At 35.5% G+C, this 27610-nt stretch overlaps 1 long non-coding RNA gene and 1 pseudogene across 1 annotated transcript; one reads left to right on the forward strand and one right to left on the reverse strand.

Annotated features, from left to right (window-relative positions):
- The first annotated feature begins 1449 nt into the window (after nt 1-1449).
- Nucleotides 1450-6106, forward strand: LOC140594467 (uncharacterized). The gene is made up of 3 exons (XR_011995310.1): nt 1450-1547; nt 5131-5235; nt 5998-6106. It is a non-coding gene; the product is annotated as an uncharacterized lncRNA (long non-coding RNA).
- A 13919-nt stretch (nt 6107-20025) lies between these two features.
- Nucleotides 20026-21431, reverse strand: LOC112932824 (putative elongation factor 1-alpha-like 3; annotated as a pseudogene).
- Nucleotides 21432-27610: the final 6179 nt, after the last annotated feature.

A 27610-nucleotide genomic window follows, 5' to 3' on the forward strand; every position in this document is an offset into this window, starting at 1 on the left:
TCAGACTCTCAGACCTTATTCATCTTATACCTCAAAGTTGGTACTCTTTTATCATCCTCTCCCTATTTTCTCCAACTCCTGGCAACCACTTTTCTACTCTCTGTTTCCAGGAGTTTGATTTTTAAAGACCTGTTGACTTGAGAGAGAGCACGAGCAGGGAGAGGAGCAGAGGGAGAGAATCTTCAAGCAGACTTCCTGCTGAACATGAAGCCATAATTGGGGCTTGATCATAACCCATGAGATCATGACTTGAGTCAAAATCCAGTAGGACACCCACCCAACTGAGCCACCCAAGCATGCCCCCATGAGTTTTATTTTTTAAAAAATATTCCTCATATAAGTGATACCATGCAGTTTCTGTCTTTTTTGTCTTATTTCACTCAGCATAAGGCCTTCCAGTTTATTCATCCAATGTTGTTGCAAATGGCAAGATTTCCTTCTTTTTTTAAGGCTGAGCAATATTCAATGATAACATAGAGTGATAGATGACAGATAGATAGATAGATAGATAGATAGATAGATAGATAGATGATAGATAGATAGATGATAGACAGCCAGCGAATTGTAAATATTGTGCTACTGTAAATAATACTACAATAAAAATGGAATACAGATTATCTTGGCTTTGGTCTTGGCCATGATTTTTTGTATTTGACACCACAAGCAATCCAAAAACAATAATAAGTGGGACTACATCAAACTAAAAAAGTTCTGCACAGCAAAGGAAACCATCAACAAAATGAAAATGTAACCAATGAAATGGGAGAAAATATTTGTAAACCACATACCCAAAGAGTTACTATACAAAATATACAAGGGACTTATACATCTCAATAGCAAAAAAATAAATTGCTGTCTTAAAAATTGGGCCAAGGATCTGAATAGACATTTTTTTTTCCCAAAGAAGATGTGCAAATGGCCAAGAAGTACATGAAGAAGTAAGTGCTCAGCATCACTAATTATCAGGGAAGTGAAAATGAAAACCACAATGAGATAGCACCTTGTTACTTGTTAGGATGGCTATTTACAAAAGATGAGAGAATAACGAATGCTGACAAGAACGTGGAGAAAAGGGATGTGATACTGGTGGGAATGTTAACTGGTACAACCACTGGAAAACAGTATGGCGGTTCTTCAAGAAACATAAAAAGAAAAGAATCTGAGAAAGGTTTGCTTTTTGATAGGAAAGTTATCACTCACAATTTCTATTGCTTGTATTTATTTTACCAACTTATTACTAATCTTTAATTTCTTTAAAGTATATTTTAAAAAGGAAATAGTATTGAACAAGGCAAGAGACAAAGGAATAAAGGGATGGAGAATAGAAATGTGGTAGGTGATCTTCAATGATCTTTCCCTCTGGGCCTTAAGCTGCCATTTATGCCTGCCCACTACCTTCATCCTACTGTCAAGTAATACAACAAAGGTTATGCTTTTTTGCTTGTTTATTTGGTTGTTAATATTGAGTAAATTGCCACGCAGAGTACATATACCGGACAAGAAATTCATGGAGTCATTTCCTAAGGAGGAAAAGCAGACTTTTTTTGGTAAGTACTAACAAGTGAAAGGGTATGGTCCACATTGGTTGTGATAAGTAAGAACTGAGAACTATCTATGTAGTGGAGATGAGTCATGTCTGTGCTCAATGGGTTCAAAACAAGTTCCACTGGTGACGAGCCAGGAAAGAATCTTCAGTTAGATTCAGGTAAGGGTTTCTTAAAGTTCATGGTTCTTTAAGAGCATTAAGGTCAGAGCAGTTGTAGTGACACACAACGTTAGGTTTGATTCTCAGCCGGGCAAGTACTCCTGGAAATTTACTTCTTTCTTTTTACCACCCACCTTCCACGCAGAATTCCCTTGACAACAGAAAAAGGGTAGTGATACAAACTATTTTTCTTGCTTTTCTAGAAAGTAGAACAATGACAAAGAAAAGGTTAACAATCTTACATTAAAGTCAACAGAGTAGCGTAACAATACCCTTAAGGTGCCTTTGTTTCTGATATGATTCGGTGGGGTTATTAACAACATATCAACTGAAATTATGTATTAGCTAAGATAATTTGCAGGAGCAATAAATGACATATTAAGCTGAGAAATGCACATTAAAAATTGGGCTTAGAAACTCTACATCAAAAAAAAGAAAGAAAGAAAGAAAGAAAGAAAGAAAGAAAGAAAGAAAGAAAGAAAGAAACTCTACATCAGTGCCTTTTGTTTTAAAAGGTCCTTTATCTTTCTCCAGCATACCAAACAATGGACCTTTCTAAGACTTGACTGTCATTTTGCAACAGTTTTCATTATTCCTCCAAACTATTCCAATACTACATAGCACTTAATATATTCAATTCACATGTAATAATTTGGAATTCATGAAGGATATAATAAAAATTAGATGTACCAGTAAAATATAACAAAACTTTTAATTTATTGTTATTATTGTTTATGTTATTTTTATGACTCCCTTTGCTTTTCTTCTCTTCTGGGGGGAATCTGCTTCTACTATATTTTCCAGAATCTTTGAGAATTAACATACTCTTCTCCCAGGGGATGTTCCACAATTATTTGCGCTGTGACTATCTGAAGGTAATACAATGCTGGTAGATTGGACAGGACTTGCCAGAATGTTGAATATTTGCTTTTACACCATGTACATTGGAACTTGAGCTCTTATTAGCAACACCTGATATCACATGATAAAAACTTTTGTGCTAATTCAGGGAACTCTGTAGCTGAGAAGTTAGGTAATAGCTCTGGGTAGGGCTTGCCTCATGTTTACTTTGTTTTAGGCATTGAAATAAAGTATAATACTGTCTTGCTGAAGAAACAGAACCTGAGTTACAGGATGGTGGAAATATCTTTTTACTTTCTCATCTTGGGAGTCTTCATAGCTAGCATATTATACTCATACATGCCTCTCAGATAATGTCAAGGAACCGTGGAAAATGGTGTTTAATGCTGTTGCAAAAATGGCATCATATTTGTTAAATCAAATTATTTAGTAATCGAGAGAGACAAGTTTTCTAGGATTCTAAGGGTTTTTTGTTTGTTTGTTTTAAATTCTACATGTCTCTGGCTTCCTATTGTCAGTCTCCTGATTCCTTTATTATATCTCTGAATGACCTCAGAATTGATCTTGATAACCATATGAGCAAGGAAGCATTCAATTTATATTTCTAAAATGATCCATTTTAAAGTAGCAGTGAATTTTTTTAAGTGACAATTTTTTCTTTCAATTTTTTTTACTTACATGTGATTTTAAAATCTTACACAAAACTCAGAAGTCAGATGTTTAAATTACTCTGTAGTTATCCATGACATGTAAGCATTAATACTGGATTTGGATTATATACTATGGACATGTAAGTTGGTTCTTATGGAAATATACTATAGATTGTCTGACTGAAAAGAATGTCTTTAAAAAACCATGAGAGGTCTGGTTAGTGGCAGTGGAAGAATGTCTATTATTATCTCTATTAGGACTACTTCTCTGGGAGCCTGACCTAGTTTATTTTCTCTAATCCTCCCACTACCAAATTAACTTTAATCAGGAAAGATTTTTTTGGTGGTAGAGATTGGAAACTGCTAAAGCTCTGATAGGGAGAAATCCTTGATCTTCATGTGCACATTTCCAGGAATGGAGAACTCATTACTTTTTTTTTAAGGTAGCCCACCCCATTTTTTCAAAATAATTTAAAATTTTATTTTTTGAATAGTAATGCATTCATATAGTTCAAAAATAATGTAATCAACATGAAAAAGGTATACACTGAGGCACCCTGCTTCCATTCCTGTCTTTACCCATCCTTTAGACACTGAGAAATTATCATTTTTAATTTTGTTTCCAAGATATGTGATAAATTATATTTTAGTACAATTTTGTTCTGTGTTCTTCTTAATAAGAGTAAGCTTTAGAATCAGAAAAGCTCCTTTGTGCCCAGTTTTCAATTGGATTTTCTTTTTCTTTTTCTTTTTTATTGTACTAGGGAGATTAGGCCTTGGTTGAAGGAAGTGTAAATTTTGTTTCCCATTTCTCTTTGTCTTTAATACAATAAATTGGCCATAATGAAGTGGTTTTTAAAAAACACTTTCCTTCATTTAAAATTTTAGGGCAGCCCTGGTGGCTTAGCTGTTTAGCGCCACCTTCAGCCCAGGGTGTGATCCTGGAGACCAGGGATCGAGTTCCACATCGGGCTTCCTGCATGGATCCTGCTTCTCCCTCTGCCTGTGTCTCTGTCTCTCTCTCTGTGTGTGTCTCTCATGAATGAATAAATAAAATCTTCAAAAAAATTATAATCTATCCGTGTTTAAATTATATCTCCTGGACTTTGATAGTTAGAAAAGCTTTTTCCATGACTACAGGAGAATTCACTCAGTTTCTTCCAGTACTTTCATGGCCTTTTTTACACTTACACCTTAGTTCCAATTAGAATTTATGTTAATAAATGATAAGTGATATAGATTGAACTTTACTTTTTTCAGCTTGTTATCCCAGTAGAATTTCTTTTAAAGTCCCTTAGTGATTTGAGATAATATAAAAGATTCATACAGACTTCTAAGAAATAGCCAAAAGGAAATGCCTCCGACATTATATATCAAAATATATTAGAATAGAATGTGTATTGCTATGGTTGGGTGGAATGTTTTCAATCTGTCAGTGGATTCTGTTGGGTTCATAGTGTGTTTCAAACTTTCTTTGTGCCTACTGTTTTTCTGTTTTCTTGCTCTATCAGTTAATGAGATGGGTGTCGATCTTCTCTAAATTATTAGTGAAACTAATACTTTTGAATATTTCTATTTCTCTTTTCAGTCTTCCCAGTTCTTGCTTTCAATTATGAAGCTCTTTTACTGTTTGCATGCACAGTTAGGATTGCTGTGTCTTCTTGGAGAACTGACCTTTTATTTCATTATGAAATGTCTGTAATTATTCCTGGGTATATGCCTTTTTCCAGAAGCTTGTATGAATATATTTATCTTTTTTAATGTCATCATAATAAGGTTTCTCTTTTGCCATTATTTTAATAAAATTTGGAGAAATGAGGAAAAGTTAAAATAATGCTTATTTCACCATCTTGTTCTATAAGGCACTACTTTTGAATTACACATTTGAAATATGAACATTTTTTTGTTTCTTAGAGCCCCAATCATTCTAGGCCTTTCATGAAACAACTGAAATCTTGAAATCACAAAGCCTTCTGCTCACTTTGTCTATTGACTAGTTGGACTATTTATTTCTATAAGGTATGTATTCTAGGTACTAATATTTTCTTATTTAAATATATTGGAAGTATCATTATCCATATTGTGGCTTTTTTTCAATAGCTTTATAAAATATTTTGAGTAATCTAAATTCTTGACCTTAGCCAAACTGAATTTATCAATATTTATGTCATAATTTCTGTTTTTTTTTGGGGGGGGGGGCTATGTATGTATATTTTATTAAATTCTTCTGAAGCATTCTTTGCTCTCCTTTATCCTCATGGACTCTGGAAGTATAGGGAAAGCAAATGACCTGAAGTTCTCTATCATCACATATTTGGTTTTCTTCAGGTAACTTTAACCTGCCTGAACAGCCTTCTGCTCAGTTAATCATACAAATTTATCTTCCCTCCAAGTCTCAGTTCAGTTACAGGTTAAAAACCCTTTTTATTTCCCAATATCTTTACAGCAATCCTGAAGAACTTTGCCCTTACTTATAGTAAGATATTATCTTATAACTTATGTCTTTCATTTGGCTCTGATTTTTTTGATGATGAGGAACATTTAGCACAGAATTATATATTCCATAATAGTATTCCTATGGGTGAATGCATAAATAAGGATTAATTTCACATATGGTAATTCATCATATGGTAATATAGCATCTGGATTTCTATATCTTCTGGTGCTGTCATGGCCAGTTTTTCTGAGAAAATGTAATTAAGATTCTTTGAGTCACATCAAATATTAATGTGCACTTCTTTGTTCAAAACATTTTGACACTGTGTGCATGTTTTATTTTAGGCCCAGCTTGTTGAAATGTTGGGACTAAACTACTTCAGGGAAACCATGATGTTCTCTTCAAGCTTTTAGTATGTTCCACCAACATCAGAGGAAAATGTGACTGTGAGAGGTACAACATTTAACAATACTTCTGTCCATATATATGAACCAAAACAGAAACCAGAATCATTAAGAGGTTTATTTTATATCCATAGTGGTGGTTGGCATTTGGGTAGTAATGATAAGTGTGATATGTTAGAAAACTCACTTTATTGCTATAATTAGCTATTTTTCAGTTCATGATCTATAAATTAAATATTATGTTCCTGATTCTGGAATTAGTTTCATTAAGTGACATGAATTAATGGGGTTTTTGAAATCTCTATTTAAATAAAAATTTAAAATATTTTTGTTACCAAAATTATAAGAGTTTCTGACCTTACCACTGTGACAGAACTTAGAAATTTTACAGGATGATGATTAAGCTCCCTAGCAAATATATAAGGCTTTTTGTGTTGTGAACTTGCCAACATATAGCTGGGAATGTTTTATTTTTCCTTCAAGACTCAAATAATTCTTTTCCAAGTATGCTTTTTTAATATCCCCAGATGAAGGTGGAAAGACTATAAAGTTTCTCTTTACTGAAATGTTAGGGTCTGCTTTCTTCAAATTGTCTCTTGCTAACAGTATAGAACTAAATAGGAGTTCTTTTATTTTTCAGTATTTTTCCTCCAATATACTTATCCCTTTCTCAGATCAAAATGAACTGTCCCCCCCCCCCCAAAATACTTCAGATCAAAATAAACTCCAAAAAATAAGAGATTTCTCTCCTTTGGGGTATTACAATAAAAAGGAAAATAGACTAAAGGTAGAAAGACTGTGTTCAAGGCTCCAAATCCAGAGTAGGGAGTAGGGAGTGTGGTCTATAAGGAAAGACATGCCATGGTTCTGGTGGCTCTGTGCTCTCTGACAGCACAGAGGAAGTCCAAATAGTCCTTATAAGTGTGGGGCCTGGACAGGGGCTCAGATGCTTAGGTCCAAGGGGGTTCTGATGGTCAGTGTTCTAGGTTGGGTGACTCAGAGAGTGCTGGCATGAAACTATTTTAAAATGGTGAAGAAATGGGTGAGTCCATCATTTCAAGTGATTGAGAATGGTCAGAGATATGAGGGATACTATGAGAGAAGAGGATATCTAGAAAGAGGATGGAGTTGGCAGTACCAAATGATGCAGGAATCCTGAACTATTGAAAGAATGCTTCATGGACTTGGACATTTATCCAATTTGGGTGAGGGCAGAAGTTACAGAATGATAGGACATTAACTCATGATGAGTGAAGAGTAAAGGAGAGTTGAGGAAATTTAAGCAGTGATTATATACAGTATTTCAAGGAGCTTCATCAAGGAGGGAAAATGAGAAAGAAAGAGACAAGAAAGGAAATACAGACATGAGAGTTTTTACATTTCAGTAGAGGAGAAATGTAAAAAATTACATAAGATTTAGTTTAAAAATAGTTAAATAGCAATATGTTGAAGGAACGGGGATGATGACTGGGGCAGCATAGTCCCAGATGCAATGGTAGGGAACCAGGGTGAGATCTGAGGGCAAAGAATTGCCAACACACAGGAGGAACAAGTCTTCCTATGAGGGGGAAGGAAAAGAAGGCTTCAGTTGAACGATTGTATGCTGGCAGCAGGAATGTGAAAGGTACTTGAGAGAGTGCAGCTCAGTGACATCTGTGAATGAGTTTGTCTTTTAACTGGGTCCAAATTCTCAAAGTTCTTGCTCTTCAGACTATTTTGCTAAAGCTGTCCCTCTCTGAGTGCCAACCCTCCACACACACACACACACACACACACACAAACACACACAGGCACACTTTTCTCAGAAACACCCCTCCAACCCTGTTGTCTCTAGTCTACCCAAATTCTTTTTAAATTATTTTCAACACCTCCTGACTGATTAATGAAGGATCTGTCCTATATGTCAACACTGTTCTCTTATAACCTCCATTAAGGAAGCTATTTTTTGTGTTTCTATTTTTGGCCTCTCCCTTATAGATGTGACATCCTTAAAAGTTAGAGAACATGTCTCTTCAAATGCGTATGCCCAGCCTCTAACTACATGCCAATCACATAATAGGCAACCAAAGCAAGCTAGTTTGGAATAGACTATTTGGAAATATGGCAAATGGAAAGGAAGGCTTATCAATGGCAAGTGAAAGGGTCACTGAGAAGAATAATTCACATTCTATTGAGATGTGAGTATGAGCATTGATTAATATGAACCTAGTATTTAATTTTTTTCTTTATGTCATAGTTCAAGTTAAATGGAAGAAATAGAAAATCATCACAGTGATTTCAATATTCTTTTTTCTTTTATTTCATCTCTTAATACCTATGACTTGTCAAGATGGATAGGAGACAGACTTGAAGCAATTGACATATCAGTCAAGTAAGAATTATGTTGATTTCATTGTAGACTAGATGCCTTACATGCTAATATTCACTCAAGTATTTTGTTTTATTATGTAAAAAAATTAATCTATGTCACTGATGATACAAGTATGGCCGGAGAAACCTAATGTCAGAGGCTGTATCAATGTCAAGTCCAGCATCAGAGAAAAAAAGCACATAAGCCTAATGTCAACCCCAGCATCAGAGAGAAAAGACACATACATACAGGTCAAGAAAGCATGAAATCCAGAAAGTCAAGAAGTTGTTCAAGTGAAATTTAACTGTAGTATTACTTCTAACATCCCGCCCCTCCATTAATTAGCAGAGTATTGAGGATGAAGACTTTGGGACGGGGTCCAAGAGCACCCCCTAGGCATAGGAAGATCCTGCACTCAACTTCTCCCAAGGACACATGAAATCTATAGCTACACGTGGGTCATTTCCCTCTCAAAAATAACTGAAAACTAGATGAACCACTCTCCATGATGTAAAAGGACCACACAGAGATGAATAGGAGAGGCAGAGACTCAGTCTCACAAAAACCTCACCTCTGGTGTGGTGATACACAATGTGGGAGGGGGCTCACCAGACAGGTGCTTCACCCAAAAGAATGAGGCATTGGTGCCCCACCTCAAACACCCTGGCCCTTGGATCTGCACTGGAGAGGACAAGACCCCACAATGTCTGACTCAGAAAACAAACAAGGCTGATCTCTGGTCATCCCAGAGTGCTAAGGAAAATGGAAATTCTTCTCTTGAGGGACTCACATGTGGTCTTGCCTACCCTAAACCCAGCAAAAAAATAAAAATAAAAAAAATATTAAAAAATAGCAGTTTGAAAAGCACCTGGATTGTATGTGAGGGAGAGTCAGTTGCTTGGAGGACAGTGAGAAGCTGTCTGGAGACAGAGAGGCTGGCAGACGTCACTGTGGCAATGTCCACATAACCTGTTAGCACAGGCAGCAAGCTCGCAGCACCCTCCCACTGCCGTGCTGGGCCACCGAGGGTGGGGGCAAGCATTGGACTCTTGGCTTTGGTTCAGGTCTCAGCTCAGGTCGTGATCCCAGGGTCATGAGATAGGTGATTGCAGAGTAGTTCCATTTTTTACTTTTTGAGGAACCTCCATGCTGTTATCCAGAGTGGCTGCACCAGTTTACATTCCCACTAATAGTGTAAGAGTGTTCTTCTTTCTCCACGTCCTCACCAACACCTGTCATTTCTTGTGTTGTTGATTTTAGTCATTCTGACAGGTGTGAGGGAATATCTGCTTATAGTTTTGATTTGCATTTCCCTGATGATGAGTGATGTTGAGCATCTTTTCATGTGTCTGTTGGCCATCTGGATGTCTTCTTTGGAAACAACGTCTATTCATGTCTCCTGCCCATTTTTTTTTTCCCTTCTCCTTTATTTATTTATTTATTTATTTATTTATTTATTTATTTATTATTTTTTTTTCTCTTTTAGTTTATTTTTTATTTTTATTTTTTAATTAATTTTTATTGGTGTTCAATTTACCAACATACAGAAAAACACCCAGTGCTCCTCCCGTCAAGTGTCCATTGGATTTTTCATTTTGGGGGTGTTGAGTTTGAGAAGTTCTTTTTATATTTTAGCAATTAACCCTTTATCAGAGATCTTAGTGGCAAATATCTTCTCCCATTCTGTAGGTTGCCTTTAAGTTTTGTTGTTTGTTTCATTCGCTGTGCAGAAGCTTTAATTTTGATGTAGTCCCGATATTTTATTTTTGCTTTTGTTTCCCTTGCCCCAGGAGACATATCTAGAAGGAAGCTGTTATGGCCAATGTCTGAGAAATTACTGTCTGAGTTCTCTTTTAGAGTTTTTATAGTTTCAAGTCTCACTTTAGGTCCTGAATCTATTTTGTTTATTTTTGTATATGGTGTAGGAAAGCAGTCCAGTTTCATTTATTTCTATGTAGCTGTCCAGTTTGCCCAACATTCATTGAAGAGGCATTCGTTTTGCCATTGGATAGTCTATCTTGCTTTGTTGAAGATTAATTCACCATATAATTGTGGGTTCATTTATGGGTTTTCTATTCTGTTCTATTGATCTATGTGTCTATTTTTTGTGCCAATACCAAACCATTTCACTTACTCTAGTTTTGTGATATAACTTGAAGTCCAGTACTGTGAGGCCTCTAGCGTTGCCTTTCTCTTTCAACGTTGCTTTATCTCTTTGGGATCTTTTGCGGTTCTATGTAAATTTTAGGATTCTTTTTTCTAGCTCTGTGAAAAATGCTATTGGTATTTTGATAGGGGTTGTACGAATGTGTAGATGGATTTGAGTAGTGTAGACATTTTAACAATATTTGTTCTTCCAATCCGTATGTGCAGAATGTCTTTCCATTTCTTTGTGTATATTCCATTTCTTTTATTGGTTATTTATTTATTTATTTATTTATTTATTTGTTGTTTATTTATTTATAAATATTTTATTTATTTGACACAGAGAGAGAAAGCACAAGCAGGGGAATGGCAGAGAGAGAGGGAGAAGCAGGCTCCCCACTGAACAGGAAGCCCAACATGGGGTTCGACATGGGGTAAATACTATAAATTTTACTTCTTCCTTAGCAATTTGGATGCCTTTTATTTCTTTATGTTGTCTGATGGTTGAGACTAGGACTTCCAGTACTATGATGATTGGAAGTGGTGAGTGTGGATATCCCTGTCTAGTTTCTGACTTTAGAGGAAAAGCTCTGTTTTTCCCTATTGAGAATGATATTACATGTGAGTTTTCTATATATGGCTTTTATTATATTAAGGTATATTCCCTCTAAACCTACTTTGTTGAGGGATTTTATTATGAATGAATGTTATACTTTGTCAAATGCTTTTTCTATGTCTAGTGAAATGAGCATACAGTTCTTATTCTTTCTTTTACTGATGTGATGTATCACGTTGATTTGTGAATATGGAACCTCTCTTATAACCCAGGAATAAATCCCACTTGATCATGGGGAATGGTTTTTTTTTTTAATGTATTACTGCATTCAGTTTGCTAATATTTTATTTATTTTATTTTTATTATTATTTTTTTTGCTAATATTTTATTGAGAGTTTTTGCATCTATGTTCATCAGAGAGATTGGCCTGTAGTTCTCTTTTTTAGTGGTATTTTTATGTGTTTTTAGTAATAGGGTAATGCTGGCCTCATAGGATGAATTTGAAAGTTTCACTTTTTTTTAAGTTTCTTGGAATGGTTTGAGAAGAATAGGCATTAACTCTTCTTTAAATGTTTGGTAGAATTTGCCTGTAAAGTCATCTGGTCCTGGACTTCTCTGTTTGTTGGGAGTGTTTGGATTACTGATTCAATTTCTTTGCTGATTATCTGTTTGTTTGTTTTTTTTTTTAAAGAGTTTATTTATTTATTCATGTGAGACACACAAAGAGAGAGGCAGAGACACAGACAGAGAGAAGCAGGCTCCATGCAGAGAGCCTAATGTGAGACTTGATCCCAGAACTCCAGGATCATGCCCTGGGCTTAACCGCTGAGCCACCTGGGTGTCCCTTACTCTAAGCCTTATTATTTCCTTCTTTCTACTGGTTTTGGGTTTTGTTTGTTCTTTGTCTAGCTTCATTAAGTGTAAAGTTAGATTGTTTATTTGAGATTTCTCTTGCTTATTGAGTTAGGCCTGTATTGCTGTATACTTCCCTCTTAGGACTTCTTTCCTTCCTTCTCTTTCTTTCTTTCTTTCTTTCTTTCTTTCTTTCTTTCTTTCTTTCTTCTTTCTTCTTTCTTTCTCTTTCCTTCTTTCTTCTTTCTTTCTTCTTTCTTTCTTTCTTTCTTTCTTTCTTTCTTTCTTTCTTCCTTCCTTCCTTCCTTCCTTCCTTCCTTCCTTCCTTCCTTCTTTCTTTTCTTTTCTTTTCTTTTCTTTTCTTTTCTTTTCTTTTCTTTTCTTTTCTTTTCTTTTCTTTCTTTCTTTCTTTCTTTCTTTCTTTCTTTCTTTCTTTCTTTTCTTCTTTCTTTCTTTCGGACTGGTTTTGCTGTACTCCAAAGGTTTTAAGACTTTGTGTTTTCATTTTTATTTGTCTCCCTGTATGTTTTTTTTTTTTAACTTCTTCTTTGATTTCCTGGTTGGCCCATTCATTGTTTATTAATATGCTGTTTAACCTCCATGTATGTATGGTCCTTCCAGAATTTGTCTTGTGGTTGACTCCCAGTTTCATAGTGTTGCGGCCAGAAAAGATGCATGATATGACTTCAATCTGTTTTGAAGTCTAGTTTGTCAGACATAAATATTGCTACTCTAGCTTTCTTTAGACATGGATTTGCATGATAAATGTTTCTTCATCCCCTCATTTTCAATCTGCAAGTATCTTTAGATCTAAAATGAGTCTCTTGTGGAAGGCATATAGATGTGTCTTGTTTTTTATTCATTCTGACATGTCTTTTGATGAAGCATTAAGTCCATTTATATTCAAAGTAATTACTGATAGATATGTATTTTTTTGCCATTTTATTACTTGTTTTGTGGTTATTTCTGGAGATTTTCTCTGATCCTTTCTTTTCTTTCTCTCCCTCATGTCTTGTTGATTTTCTTTAGTGATATATATATATATATATATATATATATATATATACATACATACATTTCTTTCTCTATTCTTTGCCTGTTTGGTAGTGGTTTTTGATATGTGGTTACCACTAGGTTTGTATATAACCTCTTCTGAAAATAGCAACCTATGTTAAGTTGATGGTCATTCACATTTGAATTCATTCTTCTCTCCTCCCCATGTTTTAGGTATATGTTATATTTCATATCCTTGTTTTGTGTGTGAGTTCCTTGACTGATTTTTACAGAAATATTCATTTTTACTGCGTTTGTATTTCCTGCCTTAATACTATCACTTTTAGTCTCTCCATTCCACTCAAAGAATCCCCTTTAATATTTCTTTCAGAACTGGTGTAGACACAAACTCCATTAGTTTTTGTTTGTCTGGGAAATTCTTTATCTCTCCTTCTATTCTGAATGATAGCCTTGGGAGATAGAGTATTCTTAATCACAGACTTTTACCGTTTAGCACTTTGAATAGATCACACCAGATTTGCTTAGACTTTAAATGCCAGCATTTGAAGATTGTAAAATGTGTCCAGTGATAACTCTCCACTGGCTTACTTTGACAACTAAAATGTCAATATTGATTTTGTATCATAAGTCATTAAATTTTTAGCATTTAAACAGGACTTTTCTAAACTATAATATTATTAATATTATACTTGACTTAGCTTTATATTACTTAATCCATATCTTTTGTTTTATGTTTTATATTACTTGCAGTTTTTTCATGCATTAGAGGGTTTGTTTTTGTTTTCTTTTATTTTTTTTGGTGGGGTAATTTGTTTTTAGTTATTTGTATTTGAAATGTACAGTATTCTCAAATGAAATATATAGAGAATAAACACAAATATTATAATCAATCACAATGTCATTTTCCTGAGTAGTGTTTTGCTATGACCATAATCTCTAAGTATAGTACAGTATATTGTTTCTGATTGGAAATGAAAGAAAGCCAGGTGAGCACAAACATATACTCACATATGTACACATGCACACACAGACACACACAAAATTTTCTCATCAAGACTGTCACCTCTTTGGATTTACATTTATTACTTACAAAATGCTAGTGTGGGAGGTGGTTAGTATTTTTCAAATGGAGGTCTACAGATCTTAGTGTCCACCAACCTTCCAGAAAAAATTTACAAGTATTTTGTTTTCATGATTATGATCATCTAATTATACATATAACTTGTATATCATTTAGATGAACACCTTAAAATTGGGCATGTTCATGAAGCCAAAACCTAAAGGAAAGCCTTTGAATTTGTAAGAGTTTTTCAATACATAGTCCAAGAACCTTTGTCATCTTCAAAGAATTTCTTGATAGTCCACAAGTGCTTAAATGTGAGAAGGATTTATTAAATTCTTTTCAGCATTTGATATTTATTTTAAAATATGATACTCACTTCCTTTAAGTGAGCTACCAGCAGAAGGCAGCACACCACAGAAGAAAGACAAATTGATTTTTCTCTGTTATTTTTGAGTGTTCAGGTTCTACAAGCATTTCAAAAGAAGCAAACTGATTTAGAAGACGGTTAGGCATGTGATAGCTAAAGCAAAACTGCAATAGTGTTGTGAAAGAAAACTGACAACCTCCTGGAAGTGTTTGCTGAAATATCTAGCATAATGATGGTAATCTGGAGTGCTTCTTGGCAGAGTGTGCAGAAGGGATATCATGGGATCTGAGGGAAAATGAAAGGAAAAAAACCCCATATTTGTAAAATCAATCATACTGAAGCAAAGAACGTTAAGAGTTTTAAGGAAATATATCCACAAGCACACAAGTCTGTCCAGTAAGTCTTCAAAATAATTGAGCTTATACAGAGGTGAGGTTATGAACAAACGGATTGAAGAATAATAAGAGCAATTGATCAAAAGGCAGATTGGTTGCTGATCAGGTTCAGACTAAACATACTCCAAAGGGGAAGATGGTTCAGAATACTTATACTAGGCAGCTGGAATAACTCCAGACAGAAGGAAATAGGTGATATATAGACTAATATTTATTTATTGGACTTCTTACACTTGTTTGTTTATAACTAAGATCATAGGACCAACAAAAATGATAGAGTCAAACTCCATTACCTTTAACAAATAGTTTAAGATCCACAAATTTGTTAGGACCAATAAATAGGGCAATATTCAAAAATTGTCAAATATAGTATTTCTTGCTTTTAAGAGACAATATAATTAGCTAACTAGTTAATATATTGATGATACTTTTCTGATTTGATTATTTGAATTTTATTTGATTTAGTCTGATAATTTGATTATAACACAATTATGAGTCTGTTACGAAAATATTGAGTGGTTAAAATTTTTCATTAAAGCATTATAACTAAAAATTCATAACTAAATAAAAATTTTATTATACAACATATCATATCTCTCACTTACACATATGTTTTATTTTGGTGCATAGAATAGGAGAATTTATTATGGTATTGTGACTACTTTTTAAAAGCTAAGATTACCTCTTTTATAAAGAGGATTTTTTTTTATCATAAAGAAGACTCCTTATGGCCCCATATAGTCATTCTTGATTAAACACAGCCAAAATAAATACAAAAACTCAGATAAAAACAAAACTAGACATCTATGTTGGCTCTGCCCCTTCCTTTTGTACCAATACTGAAAAAATAACCAGCTTGAACAACTTTGTAGGAGAGATGCAACTGACCTGGAGGTCAAAGACAAACAGCAGAACAGGCCATATTTTATTATGATGTTAACACAAATAAAAGAGAGAGCAAACATCTCTCCCTGCTTTCATAATACAGGATTAAAAGCAACAGCTGGCTTAGCCTTCCTAAAGCCATCTATCATGAACGCAATTGCCTAACACTTACAGAGAACACAGTTTCAAATGAATTGAAGGTATATGGAGAGAAGGAGCCTATCATTTCTCTCCTGGGACTTCTAGATGACTGAGTCTGTTAAATCTACAGCACACCCTCTCATGTTCTCCCTCAGCTCAGAACAATGTCTCAACTCTTCACTAATTTGTGTAAGAGCCTCCTGATTTTGCTATATCCATGTGCCTCCTAGACTATCAGTTCTCTATTTTTTTGAGTAATGAACTATTGTAAATTAAATATATTTATTCTTAAAAAGCGAACTTCATATTATATCATCGGCAGGAAACCAGTGTCAACTCTCATGAATGTAATGAATTTAGAATACTAATAAATACATACTATCCGAGTCTTCTTGCCTATCAATGCTCTGAGCCTGAGGAGACTGCATACCCCCTTTTTAAAAAGAGTAATAGCAAGTGCTAAAGAATATTAAAAACGTGAGATAATCTAAATCAGACTCTCTTCTTGAAAGGCAATTGAGAAGGAGGTAAATATTTTTCTTATGATGTGAGTGAATGTCATGGTATCTCCTAGAGTCATCTGATGTCTTGCCATCAATAAGAGGATGACTTTCTGAAAGTACAAGTGGGATCCAGGTATAGCAAGTCCAAGATTGATGATAGTCCAGATCCTTAACTTTCTAGGCACATTATATGAAAAATATGAATTTCTTATCAAGTTCTGATATGACTTGGCTTAGCCTATCAGGTCTCCTCAAGTAGAGGTGGAGTCTGTTCAGAACTTACTGCAAGAGGCATAACAGGTTTTATCGTCCAAAGACTCTGCTTTGCATTTGTCCTTGCCATTTCTCTCTCTTGATAGGCTGTTCTTTCACCATGTTAGCTCCAAAGCAATTGGTCATTGACATACACTAGCTATTGTATGAGACTCAGAGCAACTAAGGGGTGTAAATTAAACACAGTTTAAAAAGATTTGGCAGACATGTGAAGTCTGGAGTATGTTGTTGTTTCCAAGTTCACTTACCTCCAAGTGCCAGGTCGAGGTCAGAGTTATGTTTTTGTTTTCTCACATTTATCAATCATTGAATGTTTAAAATCCATTTTTTGTTTGCCTCCAAAATCTGCCACTGATCAACCTATAATGCCATTTCTAGGAACAAAGGATAAAACTTGACAAAATAAATTATGCCAAATCACATTAGGACTTTGGTCAATTAACATCACGTAGGTGAACACTTAAATCTCCAAGATTCAAATCAAAAGCATATCCTCTTCCTTTAGTTCCCTGATAAAAACTTTACTTCTTTAATTTTAGTGTTCATTAATTTCATCCTCTTTTTTGTTACTAGTAGTTCATTTGCTTTTCATTTCTGTGTTCCCCTCTGGTGCCTATCATAGTGTTTGTATTTAAAAACCAAATAAGTCTTTCCTGAATCAGTTTAGTGAAGGAATAACTAGGAAGTGATGATATTCACGAAATCCCTATTCCAGTCTTCACAAATAATATGTTGATTTTTTAAAGAAGATATCTGTTACTTCTTGCATAACAATATATTGAATCTCTAATAAAAATGAGCTTTGAAACATAATATTTAGGACGTTAACTTTGTATTTTAAAATCCAACGTGTAGAATTTTGCCATGCATAACAATGTTCAGCATATCCCCAAGAATGGATAAAGTCATACTTTTACCCTTATTTCATTTAATAGAAATGTATATCAGCCCTCAGAGAATTTATTTCACCGAAGGTTTATTTTTTATAAATCAAAACTACTACAACTATGACACAGAATAACAACTTATATTCAGATGTAGAGGCTAAAGCTTTTAGAGTTGTTTCACAAAAACAGAACCAGCAGACTCTTTTAAAAATGTTTATTTTTTTTTACCTAACTATAATTTATTACTGAATAAGATGAGTCAAAGTTAAGCATTCTCCATATTTTTATTGTTTTAAGAATGTGTCTGAAATGGTGAATTATTTTCTCATTGGAATTTTAATCAATTACACATGTTATATTTTATAAATTATTTAGCTAATAATTAATCTGCTTTTACGTGTTAGGCACTTCAAGTATATCATGATTAATCAGTTTTTGTCCGTTCTGTTTATTTGGGGCTCTTTGGGTTCAAGTTAAAGAAACACATTACAGCTGGCTACAGAATAGAGCAGTTAGTAGGGAAAGAATGTGAGAGTGAAATTATTAAGCTATGAAGAATGGCTCACAGAAAGCCAAGGGCAGGACCACATGGAGCAAAAGTTCAAGGGAATAGAGGATAACAAGCCCTGGGAACCTCAGATTCTTAATCCCAGGATGGGGGTTCCTCTTCCTTGCCTCAGAATTCTGATTTAAAATGGAATATATGACACAACCACACTCTTCACTTCATATGAAACCTTGATATATATATATATATATATATATATATATATATATATATATATATATATATATAGTGACTTCTGCTCTTGATGCTGCCTTATTTCCTCAGTGACCCAAGCTTTTTATATATTTTTATTTTTTTAAAGATTTTATTTATTTGAGAAATGGAGAGAAAGAGAGAGCATGAGCGAGTGAGAGGGGCATAGGGAGAGGAAGAAGGAGGCTCTCTGCTAAGCGGGGAGCCCAACCTGGAGCTCATGGCCCCAGAACCCCAGGATTATGACCTGAGTCAAAGGCAGATACTTAAATGATTTAGCTTCCCAGGCACCCCTGACCTGAGCTTTTCAAAGAGAAATCTGATTGTTAGGCATACTTTCCCAAACCAGGCCATTTGAGTGATAAGTCAGGTCAAGACCTGCTACCCCTTTTCCCACAGAAGAAGGACTCACTTGTTCAGCAGGGCCTAGGGGTGAGCAGGATCTTTTAAGTGTGAGTGGGCTTTCTCATCCATTTCCCTCCAAAAGCTTATGATTTTGTTAAGGTAGGCAAGCATATTATCCCAAGCCTTCTTTGCATATTCGGAGGTAAAATCTAATTTCACCCATTCATTTTTCAAATAATATGTTAATGTAATAATAGCACTTTTCTATGTCACTTTCCAAGTGAAAATCTTAGCAGGTTACAGACTTAATTCTACTTGCTGAGATATTTTTCAACACTCTAATTTAAAATCCTTAAAACTATTTCCTAAGATTTTATTTCAGCTCCGTGTATCTATTTTCATAATATGCTGGTATTAATATTTGCCTTTTGGTTTTGCTCTGGTCAAAACTGGGGAAAAAGTCACATTTTTTATCCTTGCTAAGAGAAATCAGAAATAAATCATGCTTTTTATATCTTAGAGAAGTGTTTGTAAAGCGGATACCATAAAAATTATTCAACACTAAAAATTTTTTTTAAATTCCGTGCAGTTTATTTTTGAGGTTGTTTCCTTTTTACCATTAATTCCTCTTTTATTGTTCCCTTTACGTTCCCTACTTGATACTGTTATTTTTTGCTATTTTGTGTTTCTAAGAAGTTTTCCATTTCCAGTTGGGAATAAAAATTTACATTATTTAAATATAGTATTTAAACTTTTTAATGGATAATCTTTCTCTAGTTCTAATTTTATTTAATGGCACATCATATTGGTCTTTCATGAATTAAGTTGATACTTTGACCATTTGGAAATTCAGATAATTGATATCACTTAGCTTTCAATTTTATTTACTTCTACTCTTTTCAAAATTTCCCCTTCTGGGTTCCGTTTTGGCTCTGTAAGTGGAGACTTACTGGTAGTAGTTGCATTTTGGTTGTTTTATGAATGTAGACAAGTCAATACATTACCCTTAAGGAAGATCTGGTGACATGCCTTTTGTAAAAGATTATGTTGTTATTTTAGTTTTCTGTCCTTTCTTTTCCAACATTTAACATAAAAATATTCTTTTTGTTTTAAATAAGTAGGCTTTGATTTGGACCTTGAAATATCGATAGAATTTTTTTTCCATCAAACTTTTGTTTTAATGGGTCTCAAAATTCTGTTACAGATTTTTGGTCAAGTCGTTTCCATTAAAAAGTACTGATTTTAAAAACTAATATCTTAAAACTGCCCCTCCCCCAAAACCAAATGGTCCACAACACATTCTTCTTTCCTTCTGAAGGTTTTATGATTTACTGTTATCATTAACCAGTCTTTTACTATTAAACTTAAAGGGCCAGTTGACAGAAACAGTTGTGAGACTTTTCTTCCAACACTGATTACACTGGCAGGTATTGGGGAGAATATTCATTTAGCCTTCTGAGCTTTCTGGGCAGACTTGATGACCTTGCCAGCTCCAGCTGCCTTCTTGTCCACTGCTTTGATGACACCCAAAGCAACCGTCTTATGTCATGAACAGCAAAACAGCCCAGGGGAGGATAGTCAGAGAAGCTCTCAACACACATAGGTTTGCCAGAAACCATATCAACAATGGCAGCAGCCCCAGATTTCAAGACCTTGGGACCTCTTACAGCTTTTTTTCCAGAACGACGATCTATCTTCTCCTTCAGCTCAGCAAACTTTCAAGCAATGTGAGTCATGTGACAATCCAGCACAGGTGCCTATCCAGCACTGATTTGGCCTGGATGGTTCAGGATAATCACCAGAGCCATGAAGCCAGCTGCTTCCATTGGTGGGTCACTTTTGCTGTCACCATTGCCATGATGAACATCATTGACAGATATGTCCTTGACATTGAAGCCCATGGCGTCCCCAGGAAGAGCTTCACTCAAAGCTTCATGGCGCATTTCAACTTCAGTTGTAACATTGACTGGAGCAAAGGTGACCACCGTGCCAGGTTTAAGAACACCAGTCTTCACTAGCCCACAGGGACAGTACCAATACCACCAATTTTGTAGACATCCTGGAGAGACAGACCCGAGGGCTTATCAGTTGGACGAGCTGGTGGCAGAATGCAATCCAGAGCTTCAAGCAGTGTGGTTCCTCGGGTATTCCCATCTTTACGGGTGGCTTTCCATCCCTTGAACCAAGGCATGTTAGCACTTGGCTCCAGCCTGTTGTCACCACTCCAACCAAACATTGGCACACATGCTACTGTGTCAGGGTTGTAGCCAATTTCCTTAATGTAGGTGCTGATTTCTTTAATGATTTCTTTGGATCTCTTCTGGCTGTAGGGTGGCTCAGTGCTGTTAATCCATCTTGTTAACAGCAACAATCAGTTGTTTTACACCCAGTGTGTAAGCCAGAGGGCCTATGCACAGGTCTGCTCATTCTTGGAGATATGTGCTTCAAATTCACCAATGCCAGCAGCAATAATCAGGACAGTGTAGTCAGCCTGGGATGTGCCTGTAATCCTGTTTTTGATACAGTCTCTCTGTCCTGGGGCACCAGTGATGGTCACGTATTACTGGCTGGTCTCAAATTTCCACAGGGAGATGTGAATGTTGATACCACGTTCATGTTCAGCTGTCAGTTTATCCAAGACCCAGGCACACTTGAAGGAGCCCTTTCTCATCTCAGCAGCCTCCTTCTCAAATATTTCGATAGTTCTTTGGTCGATCCCACCACATTTGTAGATCAGATGACCAGTAGAGGTAGACTTGCCTGAATTTACGTGTCCAATGACGATGATGTTGATGTGAGTCTTTTCCTTTCCCATTTTGGTTTAGGTTTAGTGGTGGTTTTCACAACACCTGCGTTCTAGTGGCAAACCCACTGCAAACAAGCAATAGGTAGAATGTTTGACAGGAGGTATTGGAGGGAGCATTCCAAGAGGAGGAGTATCATGAATTAAAGAAAAAAAGAGTGTGTCATCCAACGTGTGTAAGAGGCAGTATGCAAAAGAGTAACACCGTGGACTAGAAGGATAGAGTAGGATGTATTGGCTACGCTCCTTGCTTTGGAAATTGAGGAGTTTAGAGTTGAACCCATAGGGTAGGTAGCTGCTGAAAGTTTTTGAGTGGAGGAACATTTTGATTAAAAAATTGCTTACCACTCAGATATTTTGAGGAATAATTGAGCTAGAAATAAGAATCTCGTGAAATTATTCTAATGATTCAACCATGTGACAATAAAAGTCAAAATTAGAAAAGTAGAGAAAGAAAGCGTGCGTGCGTGTATGTGCACACATGTGCACATGTGTGAGAGAGAGATTCTTTCAAAATTCAAATGTGATTATGATCCTGTCATTTCTAACACTTCAATTGTTCCCTCTGCCTTCGTGATATATATTATCTCCAACCTTAAGCTGGCCCACGTGGTTTTGCTGCCCGAGGTGGCCCTGCATATTTCATTTTTTTTCTGTTCCAGTTTCACTGGCCTCCTCTCACTTCCATGATGTTCCCCCTCGACACAAAGCCCAGGTTCCTTGCAATCCTCACCCACACTTTACTGGTTGACACAAATTGCAATCTTCCCCCTGTTTATGCCCATCACGATGAGAAACCCGGGCCTCCCAGTAGTATTCAGGTTTCAGCAACTCGGGGCTCTGAATATTATCTTCCTAACTCACCTCATCTTGCACTTTCTCCTTCTTGAATCGTTCTATTGTTCCCTCCAGTGGTCATGCAGCCATTAATTAGCCATTAATAGTAAGATTTCCTTTACTTCAAACCTCAAACTCTGCTCTGAAAATTTTTTATCTTCTCACTCTAACTAAAACCTATCTTTCATTCTCCTGTAGCCCTTGAAGTCAGTGCCTCCCTTATACTAATGCACCTATGTGATTCTTCACTGCCTCTTCCAGCCCATTCTCCTCTCTCTTCTTTAAAACCCCCAGAATTGAAGCCCCCGCTTCCAGACTATAACCACCCTCTAGCCCTCCTTATTGCTGTCATATATAGACTTCTGAGCCACTCCCATTTTTCCTTGCAGATTTCAGCTCCTGGATTACTGATAATTCTATCCACTCTCTTCATTCAGAATTGGGATTCCAATATTCACCTAGATGATCCTTCCAGTACCCTTTCAACTCAGGCTTTTGGTCCTCCTCACTTGGGATGTCCAGGTCTCAGACACTCATAGCCACTCATAGCTCCCTAGATTTTATCATTACCAGTAATTGCTTTTCCTTCATAAACTCAACTTCTGATACTCCACTCCCTGACTGCTCTCTCCCATCTTTCAGATGATTTTCTGTTGATATCCCAACTTCAATAATTTTTCAAACTTACAAGGATATTAAGCCATGAGAATCTATCACAAGTATTGCTTATTTTTTTCTCTCTCTCTAAATTAATGCTCTTACATCTTTGCTTTCCCAGCTTAGATATCATGGTCTATCATTTTCATCCAACCATTTTACAAACGCTGAATTGCCTGCCCCTCCCTGTCACTCCCACACTTATCTGGCACAATCTTAATTGTAGTTAAATCCAACTCTGCCTCCATACTCACAGCCAAATGAGCCTGGAGAAAAACAAACAATAATGCAGACTCATAGCAACTAAAACCAAGTGGAACCTTAAAACTACCCAGAAATCCCACACTTTTTCCTATTGCATTGGCACTAATACATAAACACCTACTTCACACCTTTTCTTTTCTCCCCAGACCTCTGACACATACTTCTCTTTACTATAGTAGACCACCTACATAACTGAAGCAAATGAATGAAAGAGGACTTCTCAACATTCCCACTACCTTGTCTACCAGCATATCTACATTATTTGCAAACACTCTTTCACTTTGTAAGTATATGTTCTTAAATAAAACTCAGCCATCTATAGATTCTTTTTTTTTTTTGTATATATATTTTTGGAGTTCGATTTGCTAACATATAGTATAATGAGCCCAGTGCTCATCCCATCCAGTGCCCCTCTCAGTGCCCATCACCCAGTCACCTCATCCCCCTGCCCACCTCCCCTTCCACTATCCCTTGTTAGTTTTCCAGAGTTAGGAGTCTCTTATGTTTTGTTACCCTCTCTGATTTTTCCCACTCATTTTCTCTTCTTTCCCCTATGATCCCTTTCACTATTTTTTATATTCCCCGTATGAGTGAAACCATATAATGTTTGTCCTTCTCCAATTGACTGACTTCACTCAGCATAATACCCTCCAGTTCCATCCACACTGAAGCAAATGGTGAGTGTTTGTCCTTTCTGATTCCATATGTAGACCACAGCTTCTTTATCCATTCATCTGTTGATGGACACAGAGGCTCCTTCCACAGTTTGGCTGCTGTAGACATTCCTGCTATAAACATTGGGGTGCAAGTGTCTCAGCTTTTCACTGCATCTGTATCTTTGGGGTAAATCTATAGACTCTATCCCCTCTTGCCTGACAAAGTCATTGCTCCAAAACAGTGTTAATACTAGACTCCAATTCCTCACCATTTATCCTCTCATATCCACTGCAATTTGTTTTACTCCATAAATCCATCAAAATAGTTTTGAATGTGTCACCAATGGCTCCATACTGCTAACTGTAGCCATGAATTCAGCCAACTATGTCTTACTTGTCTTATTGGTTAGGAATCTTACCAGTTGATGATCTGATTTTGGAATATGGAACTTGACACTCAGTCTTGATGTTTTGGCTTTCTCAGTCTCCTTTGTTAGTCATTTCTCCATTCTTCAATTTTCGAGTGTTGGCACACCTCAATGTTCAATCCATGATCTGTGGGTTTTTCTTTTTCCTCTTTGGATGATCTTTTATTCCCCCTAGCTATATTGAGACATGATTGACATTCAACATTGTGTAAGTTTAAGGTATATGACATAATGATTTTCTATATGTATATATTACAAAATGCAATATGATTAATTGATATATTTGTATCACCTCACGTAGTTACAATTTTGTGTGTGTATAAGGACTTTTAAAATCTATTCTCAGAAACTTTAAACATGCAATACAATATTGTTAACTATAGTCAACATTACATCCCCAGAATTGATTCATCTTATAACTGAAAGTTTGAATCTTTGACCACTTTCACTCATTTCCCCCACTCCTCGCTCCCTGCCCCTGCTAACCACCAATCTGTTCTTTATTTCTAGGAGTTCAGTTTTTTTTCAGATTCTACATGTAAGTGATACCATACAGTATTTGTTTTTCTCTGCCTGACTTATTTCACTTAGCCTAATGCCCTCAAGGTTTATCCATGTTGTTGTTAATGGTAGGATTTCCTTCTTTTTTTATGGCTAATTATCTACCTATGTGTGTATACGTATACATATATCCCATTTTCTTTATTTATCTATTTACTGGACACTTAGGTTGTTTCCATGTCTTGGCTATTATAAATAATGCTGCAATAAACATAGGAGTGCAGATATCCTTTCAAGATAGTCCTTTCATTTGCTTTAGATATATATCCAGAAGTGGAATTGCTGGATCACGTGGTAGTTCACTTAGATGATCTTTTAAGATGGCTTTACTTACTACCAAAGAGGGCTTCAGATTTGTATCTCCCATTTATCTCTATATTTCCCACCTATTTCTCTCTCCTGAGCCCCAGAAACATATGTACTATTAGAGATTTGACATATCTAGCAGATGATCAAATATCACAAGATAAAAAACAGCTGTTCCTATAGTCTTCCAAACTATATGGAATTTTTCCTTCAGTAATCTCATATTAGTCTTTTCTTCATCCTTCCCTTACATCTCACATCTATTTCATCAGTAAATCAGTTGGTTCCACTTTCAAAATTATCCCAGTAATCCCAAATATATTTGTCATAATTGCTGTCACTACTAATCTAGTGGAAGCCACCATTATCCTCATTGAAATAAACTCTGATAAACTGCTATACTTTGGGGAGTGAATTAAAAATTGATATTTTAAAACATAATTTGTTATTTCTTATAGTCAGCCACTGTAAAACATGACCAACAGAAACAAATTTGTTTTTAATTAAGGATTAAGTAGGATATTTACCAAATAATTTAAATATGGTTTTTTGTTTGTTTGTTTGTTTGTTTTACCACAGAAATGAAATCCCAGTACAGAGGTTGCTTAGAATGCTGTTATAGTTCATACAAAATGTTTGGGTCAAAGCCCCCCCTCCTTTTTTAAAGAATCAATAAACAAAAATGTGGAATGCTTTAAAATCAATAAGATTTGTTGCATGTATCATATGTCCCTTGGAACTCCTAATGAATATACCCTCGAGTTTAATTCTAAAACGTTTAAGAACAAAGGACAATATTTTTAAAAATATGAAAAAGGAATATAAGCATAAGATTCAATCAGTGTAATAGTGCTTCCCTTTAATTCATGTAGCATTTATTAAACTCCAAGTATGTGCTTTTCCTATGAGAAGTGCTCTAGAACCTTAACAATGAAAACAATAAACTGAATATAATTATACATCAGAATGTGTTATTTGCCCTAACAAAATTATATTAAAAAAATACTAGGTAAGGCTAAGTTTTGAATTGATTAAAAGTAAGAAGGATTAAGAGCACGGCACAAAATGGTGGCCATTAAAGCAATTACATTTTTTTCTAGAAAATAAGTAATAGAGATCATAAATCAAGGTCCTATAATTTTTACTGGAAGACATTTTGTACATATACTCCCAATCCTCTGTAAATATATTGTTGCAAAGTGAATCAGAAAGTGGGACACTGTAAAACAGTTTATAGATTTCTATATAAATCTGACCAAGAATCAACATCACATAAATTACAGCTTTGGTCATCAAAGTCATAAGAACAGATATGCAATAATTAGATACTTATTATTCAAGTTAAGTTAACAATTTACACTCTTTCTTGTACAAACATATGCATGAAGACATTGGGGCACACAATTCTCATGAGCAAATATTTGTAAAGAATAAAGACTGTTCTATTCTAAATATTGAGGGAAATATCACTGCAATTAATCAAATGAAACAGGGCCTAAGATGGATAAAAAAAAATTATAAGAATAATACCAAAATGCAGAATTGCTCTTACACCCAAAATTTCTTTAAAATATGGGTAAGAGTAATAAATTGTGCCTCTTTCTTTATCTTTTATTTCTAGGTAGTGCTACTCATGAGTTTGCTGAAGTAAGGCTAGATGTATTTAAACTTGTCATTTCAAACCCCATAATGTAGAGGCCCAAGCGCTGAACTGAGCCAGGTATTCTGGGTACCAGGGATGGTAAGGAATCCTGGCTGGAAACGGGAATGGAGTCAAGAAATAATTCAGACATAAGAAGTGAATAGTCATTATTTTATCACTATCCAGTTAGCTCCCTTGCTGTTGATTAAGGGAGGAATTAATAAGTAATTTACCTATTAAAGGATTAACAGTAGGGGCAAAATAACTGCAGCAAATCCAAGGTTCCTTGGCTTTCCTGGTTACAAATACTCAAATCTCTTGGTAGATGAGGCCAAGGGGATTTCCAGAGTCAGAGTGCCTATGCTAAAAACCCGGTTCTGTCTTTTACTGTGTAGGTCATTTTGAATAAGTTACTTAACTGCTCTAAGTCTCCATTTCTTCATCTATAGAATATGGATACTATATTAAATTTGTACTTTTTCTGAAATTGAATGATAATAATATACATAAAGTTCCATCAAGTGAATGGTACTTGAATCATATAATCAGTGTATTATCAGCTGTTAAGAACAAATTGGTTATGTGGAGATAAAGAAGGAAAGCCAACTGTATCTCTCACCTTTTTTTCTTTAAAGATTTATTTATTTGAGAGAGGGAAAGAGACAGCAGGGGAAAGGGAGAGAGAAACCTAAGTGTATACTCTGGGCTAAGCATGAAGCCTGACGCAGAGTTTGATCTCACGACCCTGAGATCACGATCTGAGCCAGTACCAAGAGTTGGCCGCCTAACCAACTATACCACCCAGGTGCCCCTCTCCTATCTTTTTGGATTAGATAACTAGATGAATGGTGATGCTGTTCATG

Source organism: Vulpes vulpes, chromosome 11 (assembly GCF_048418805.1).
Source record: "Vulpes vulpes isolate BD-2025 chromosome 11, VulVul3, whole genome shotgun sequence".
Lineage (NCBI taxonomy): Eukaryota > Metazoa > Chordata > Mammalia > Carnivora > Canidae > Vulpes > Vulpes vulpes.